Consider the following 7,813-nt stretch of genomic DNA (forward strand, 5'->3'; position numbering starts at 1 on the left):
CAGATCCTCATCTCTCACCATGTACTAAAGCAAAATATAAATGCATCAAAGATCTATATGCTAAAATCGAAACACTTACTCTGCTGGAAGATAAAATAGGTAAAACTCTTGAAGATACAGTCATAGGTAAGAACCTTTTGAACAGAATTTCAGTTGCACAAGAAATAATGTCAAGAATAAACAAATGGAATCATATCAAATAAAAAAAACCTGTTGCACAAAAAAGGGAACTAGAGTGAAGAGACAACCTACAGAATTGGAAATATTGTTTGCTAGCTCCCTCTTAGACAGAGGACTAATATCTAGAACATATGAAGAACTCAGGAAAATTAGTCCCCCAACATAAAGGATCAATACAAAAACGAGCAACTGAAATGAACAGACAGTTCTCAGAGGAAGAAGTACAGTTAGCCAATAGATAAATACATTAAGAAATGCTCAACATCTCTGCCCATTATAAAAATGTAAATTAAAACAACACTGAGATTGCACCTTAATCCAGAAAGGATGGCTGTCATCAAGAATTCAAATAATAAAACATGCTGATGGGGCTGCTGAGAAAAAGGAACACTTCTTCATGGTTCATGTGGATGTAAACTAATAAAAGCGCTATGGAAATCAGTATGGAGAGTCCTTAAAACCAAAACTAGAACAGAGCTCTTCCCTTTTCAGCTATCATCCTAAAAGAGTTAATGACATAACATTACAGTGATGCATGGAAATCATTTTTATAGGAGCACAATTCATATTAACTAAATCTTGGAAATCACCTATTTGTCCACAAACAGATGAGTGGATTTTTTTAAATGTGGCATTTATACCCGGTGAAGTTGAACTCTGCCATAAAGTAGATAAACTAGAGACATTTCTAAGAAAATGGTTGCACTTCGAGACCATAATGTTAAGTGCAATAAATAAAATACACAAGCTTAAATATCACATGATTCTCTTATACGTGAAATTCAAAACGTAAATACAGAGCAAAGTAAGAGAAAGACAATAGGAAACAGAGATAGATCTTTTTTATTATTCTTAAGTTCTTTTATTGGTACATTTAAGGGATAAAATGCATTTACATTTGTCATTGAGTGATGTATCTTGGTTCTTGTTTTTGCCCCATTACCTGTGCTCCCTTCACCCCCTCCACCCTTCCTTATTTACATAGCAGAGATAGATCTTTTGCAGAGGGAAGGGGATCAAAGATGAAGGGAAAGAGGAGGAATGGAGAAGGTAAAGGGATGAAAAAATAAGTGGTGCTATGTACACGTACCAACTCCCCATAAGGAATGTAATTATTATGTATTAGAAACATGTACCAATACCAATGGAAAATTATAAAGATTGTATGTGATTATAATTGCAAAGAAAAGAAAATAATGAATATAGGGAACAATATTTGAGACAAAAACCAATGCAAATTTGTAAAGAGTAACAGTGATAAATATCAGGCTAAAAAATTAATAGAAAACAGAACTAACCAGATAGATGCAAGAAGAAAAGCTATACTGAGAGATTTTTTACAATGAAATTTTATATATCCAAAAAATAATCAAAATTATTCCCAAAAAAGGAATAATGTTGCCAAAAATAATATAATGTACTTGTAGAATATTTGAAAAATATAAAATATGAAATAGAATATATTACAGTAAGAGAATCAAATCAGACACATGAGCTTATATGTCACATGAGCTTATATGTTCTCTTATATGAGAAACTCATATTATAAATAATTTAAAGAGAAAAATAAAATACAGATTATGGGAAACAAGGAGAAAGATCTTTTGCAATTGGGAAGATCAAAGAGATGGAGGGAGAGTACAGGGAAGGGGAAGTGAAAAATACTAGGAAGTGTTGACATATATGAACTCCTTGAGATAAATGCAATAATTATGGACTGCAAAGGCAATAATAAGAATTTGATTTTTTTTAAAAACTGAATTAAAAAATGGAGTGATCTTTTCAAATATCAAAGAAAAATAATTTAAAACATAAGAAACAATTTACCAAACTTGAGGGCATAAAATATTTTCAGGTTGATAAGGTGTTGGAGTTGAAATCTACAAGAGATTTTAAAAAAATATTCCTTGAGAAAATATTCTATTGACAAGAAATATGAATCAATGAAAAAGTCCAAATATATAAGGGCATTAGCAACAATAGCTGTATTCCAAATCAAGGACAAAATAATTTCAAGTAGAGAATTAAAATTTTCAAAATGTTCAAAATTAGCATAAATCAGTCCATTTATAAAATAACATGATAACATGTACTATAATATAAGCAATAAATTCCTAGTAATCAAAACAACATAAAACTACTTTAAAGAAATAAAACACATGGCATGCCCTACCCAGGTCCTGAGTCTCACAGAACACAAGGAATCAGCCTGCTGCACACAGGAAGGTCTGTGCATGCCCTACCGAGGTCCTGAGTCAAGCAGAAGACACCGAATCACCCCACTGCAGACAGGTAGCCACCTGGTTCCACACTACAAAAACGCAGAGGACACCAGACCACCAGACCAAGGTACTGAGTCCCGCTGTTCCTGGCCCAGAGGTAGGGGCATCTGAGCTATCGTCCCACTGCTCCTGGTCCAGAGGAAGGGGCTTCTCGTTCACCATCACTCCTGCTGCTCCCAGCTGAGAGGGAAGGGTTTGGGGCCAACTTCTGTTCTGCTGCTCTTGGCCCAGAGGGAGGGGCTTCTGAGCCACCATCCCACTGCTCCTGGTCCAGAGGAAGGGGCTTCCAGGCCACCATCCCTCCTGCTGCTCCCAGCCCACAGAAAAGGGCTTTTGGGTCACCATCCCTACCGCTGCTCTTAGCCACTGGCCCACCTCACCCAGCTCAGAGGAGGTACTCCATCCAGGCGCTAACAGCCCCCCGCCCCAGTCAAAATGAGAAATCACGTAAACAAGTCTCAAAACCAGACTTCCAGATCACCTACAGCAACACCAAAGGGAAATGAGATGGAACATTCTGATACTTAACCACCTGGACCCACTGAACTGGCAACAAAAGGGGATCTGGAAAAAATGAAATCAGAAAGAATTTCTCAGATAACAGGAGAAATTGTGCCCCTAGTGCAAGACATGATTAATAAATCTAGAGAGGAGCTGAGGAACATGATGGAATCCCAACATAAGAAACAAATGGAATCCATAAAACAGATGCAAATAGATTTCCAGGACATGAAAAACTCCATTGAAAGTCTACACAGCAGAATGAGCCAATGTGAGGACAGAATTTCAGATATAGAAGATCAGATTGCAATTAGTGACCAGGCAAAGAAAAACTGCTTCAAAATTATAAGGGAACATGAGAAATCAATCCAGCAGCTGCTAGATGATGCAAAGAAGAATAACATAAGACTGATTGGGCTCAATGAAGAAACAGGAGAGAGTGGAGATGACATAAAAAAAATCTCTTCCCAGAAATAATGGCAGAAAACTTCCCAAGCAGGGGAAAAGAGCTTGACATACAGATAAGTGAGGCATATAGGACTCCAAATAGCCTTGATCAAAAAAAATCTACACATAGGCATATAATTGTTAAGATTCCAGAAGCACAACAGAAGAACAAAGTTCTCCAAGCAGTCAGAGAAAAGAAACAAATCACATACAAAGGAAAGCCCATCAGAATGACAGTAGACTTCTCAACACAAGCCATCAAGGCAAGAAGAGCTTGGAGGGACATATTCCAAGCCCTAAAAGAAAACAGCCTCCAACCCAGATTGATGTACCCTGCAAAACTATCTTTCAAAATGGATGGAGAAATAAGATACTTTCATGACAAAGAGGACCTTAGGAACTTCGTAAATACCAAACCAGCCCTCCAAAGAATTTTACACAATATCCTAGGAACAGACATTGAGGATCACAGCCCGAGGAAGCAAAGCAGAATGAACCCATCTGGCAAGACAAGAAATTAAATGTAAAGGGGGAGAAGCCAACAAAAAGAAAAAGTCATGGCAATGACAAGTCAATACGTTTCAGTTATAACCATCAACGTTAATGGTCTCAATTCACCAATCAAAAGAAATAGACTGGCAGAATGGGTCAAGAAGCAAAATCCAACCATATGCTGCATGCAAGAAACACACTTAATTCAAAAGGAAACTCATAGACTGAAAGTTAAAGGGTGGAAAACAATAGTCCATGTGAAAGGAACCCCCCAAAAAGCAGGAGTAGCTCTCCTCTTTGCAGATCAAGTAGATCTCAAAGCAACACTGATTAAGAGAGATGAAGAAGGACACTACATGCTTGCAAAGGGAAGAATCCAAGAGGAAGAGATGACAATCATAAATATCTATGCACCAAACACTAGTGCACCCAACTATATAAAACAAATACTAACAGACATGAAAAGTCGTATATACACTAATACAATGGTAGTGGGGGACCACAACACCCCACTGTCACAAATAGATAGATCAACTAGACTAAAAATAAGTAATGAAATATTAGAACTCAATAGAACTCTTGAACAAATGAACTTAACAGATATTTAGAGTCTTCCACCCCACAAAATCAGAATACACATTCTTCTCAGCTGCACATGGGTCATTCTCCAAAATAGACCACGTACTCACACATAGAACATGTTTAAGTAAGTGCAAAGGAATTGAAGTCATCACCTGTATATTATCAGACCATGGTGCAATGAAATTGGAGATCCATAGCAAAAGAAACTCAAAAAATTTCATAAACACATGGGAATTTAACAACACACTTCTCAATAAACAATGGGTCACAGAGGAAATTAAAGAAGAAATCAGACAGTTCCTTCAATTAAATGACAATGACAATACAACATATCGGAATCTATGGGACACAATGAAAGCAGTCTTACGAGGGAAATTCATAGCAGTGAATACACATATTAGAAAAACAGAACTAGCCCAATCAAACAACCTGATGCTGAACCTCAAGCTTCTAGAAAAAGAAGAGCAGGACAACCCCAAAGCTCATACAAAGGAGGAAATTCTAAAGATCAGAGGAGAAATCAATGCAATGGAGACTAAGAGAACGATACAAAAAAATCAATGAAGCCAAGAGTTGGTTCTTCAAAATAGTCAGCAAAATTGATCAACCTTTAGCCAACCTTGTCAAGAAAAGGAAAGAAAAGGCCCAAATCCATGCAATTAGGAATGAAACGGGTGAAATTACAACAGACCCAGCAGAAATCCAGAGGATCATCAATACCTACTTCCAGAACCTATATGCCAATAAGATGGACAACACAGAAGAAATGGACAGATTTCTAGATACATATGAGTTACCAAAGTTGAATAAAGAAGACCTAAAAATTCTGAACAACCCAATATCAACCAATGAAATTGAAAATGTAATTAAAAACTTATCAACTAAGAAAAGCCTGGGCCCTGATGGTTTCACTGCTAAATTCTAAAAGACATTTAGAGAGGAACTGCTGCCACTACTGTTTAAACACTTCAGTGAAATTGAAAGGGAAGCAATACTCCCAAATTCATTCCTGGAAGCAAGCATCACCTTGATCCCCAAACCAGAGAAAGACCCAATTGAAAAAGAGAGCTACTGGCCAATCTCATTAATGAACATAGATGCAAAAATCCTTAATAAGATAATGGCAAACAGAATGCAGAAGATCATCAAGAAGATCATACACCCTGATCAAGTGGGATTCATCCCAGGGATGCAGGGATGGCTCAACATATGCAAATCAATCAGTGTAATACACTATATCAATAGAACCAAGGACAAAAACCATATGATTATCTCCATAGATGCAGAAAAAGCATTTGACCAAATCCAACATGCATTTATGACAAAAACTCTACAAAAAATTGGAATAGATGGTCTCTACCTCAAACTGATAGAAGCCATCTATGAAAAACCAACAGCCAATATCATACTAAATGGTCAAAAACTAAACTCCTTCACACTAAAATCAGGAACAAGACAAGGATGTCCACTAACACCACTCCTGTTCAATATAGTTCTGGAAACATTAGCCACGGCAATTAGACATGAGAAAGAAATAAAAGGAATAAAGATAGGAAATGAAGAAGTCAAATTGTCATTATTTGCAGATGACATGATACTCTATATAGAAGACCCCAAGAACTCCACCAAAAGTCTTCTAGACTTAATAACCAAATTCAGTCAATTAGCTGGTTACAAGGTCAACACACAAAAATCAATAGCTTTCCTCTACACCAATGACAGACTCACTGAGAGAGAAATAGGGCAACTAATTCCTTTCACAATAGTATCCACAAAACTGAAATACCTTGGAATCATCCTAATGAAAGAAAACAAAGACCTCTTCTCTGAAAATTATGGCACTCTGAAAAGAGAGATTGAAGATGATATCACAAAATGGACAGACATCCCCTGCTCCTGGGTAGGAAGGATTAATATAGTGAAAATGACCATACTTCCAAAACTGCTATATAGATATAATGCAATTCCAATTGAGATCCCAGAAACATACTTCATAGACCTGGAGAAAACAACCCAAAAATTCATTTGGAGGAAGAAGAGACCCAGAGTAGCAAAAGCAATTTTAGGTAACAGAGACATGGCAGGGGGTATCACAATCCCCAACCTGCAAATCTACTACAAACCTACTGTGATAAAAACAGCATGGTCCTGCCAAAGAAACAGACTTGAGGACCAGTGGAACAGATTAGAAGATGCAGAAACAATGCCAGACACACTCAGCCATCTCATCTTTGACAAAGGAGCCAAACACCCTCACTGGAGGAAAGATAGCCTCTTTAATAAATGGTGCTGGAAAAATTGGGCTTCAACTTGCCAAAGATTAAAACTAGACCTGTATCTCTCACCATGCACTAAACTAAAATCAAAATGGATTAAAAATCTAAATATTAAAATAGAAACTCTGAACCAGTTGGAACAGAGGTTAGGTAGAACCCTTGAAGACATCGGTGTAGGAAAAGATTTTAGGAACAAAACCTCAGTTGCCTGGGAACTAGCACAAACAATCAACAAATGGGATCTCTTCTTATTAAAAGGCTTCTGCACAGCAAGAAAAACCACCAGCAGTGTGAAGAGACAACCCACAATGTGGGAAAAAATCTTCACCTGCTCTTCCTCAGACAAAGGTCTACTATCTCGAATCTATAAAGAGCTTCAAAAGATCAGACCTCCCAAATTTAAAGACCCAACCCAAAAATGGGCATCTGAAATGAACAGACATTTCTCAGACAAAGAAGTAGAAACAACAAATAAATACATGAAAAAATGTTCAACATCACTGGTCATTCAAGAGATGCAAATGAAAACAACTCTGAGATTCCACTTCACTCCAGAAAGAATGGCTGCTATCATGAAAACAACCAATAACAAATGCTAGTGGGGCTGTGGGGAAAGAGGAACCCTGTTGCACTGCTGGTGGGAGTGTAGACTGGTGCAAGCACTGTGGAAATCAGTATGGAGATACCTCAAAGAACTAGGACTGGAAGTCCCATTTGACCCCGCTATTCCACTGCTGTGGATCTTCCCCAAAGAATTAAAAGAATCATACCAGAGTGATATATGTGCACCCATGTTCATAGCAGCGCAGTTTATACTAGCTAAAACTTGGAAACAGCCCAAATGCCCATCAACTGGAGACTGGATTAAGAAAATGTGTTTTTTTAATAAAATGGAGTACTATTCAGACATAAAAAATGAGAAATTAGAGACATTTTTAGCTAAGTGGATGCACATTGAGGTGATACTTTTAAGTGAAATAAATAGGACACACATGTGTAAATACCGAATAGTTTCTCTGGTGTGAGAAACTGAAAGCGTAAATAAGGACTAGA

The sequence above is a fragment of the Heterocephalus glaber genome, unplaced genomic scaffold, assembly GCF_053883595.1.
Source record: "Heterocephalus glaber isolate CG9 unplaced genomic scaffold, H.glaber_assembly_v1.0 deba00000122, whole genome shotgun sequence".
Taxonomy (NCBI): domain Eukaryota; kingdom Metazoa; phylum Chordata; class Mammalia; order Rodentia; family Bathyergidae; genus Heterocephalus; species Heterocephalus glaber.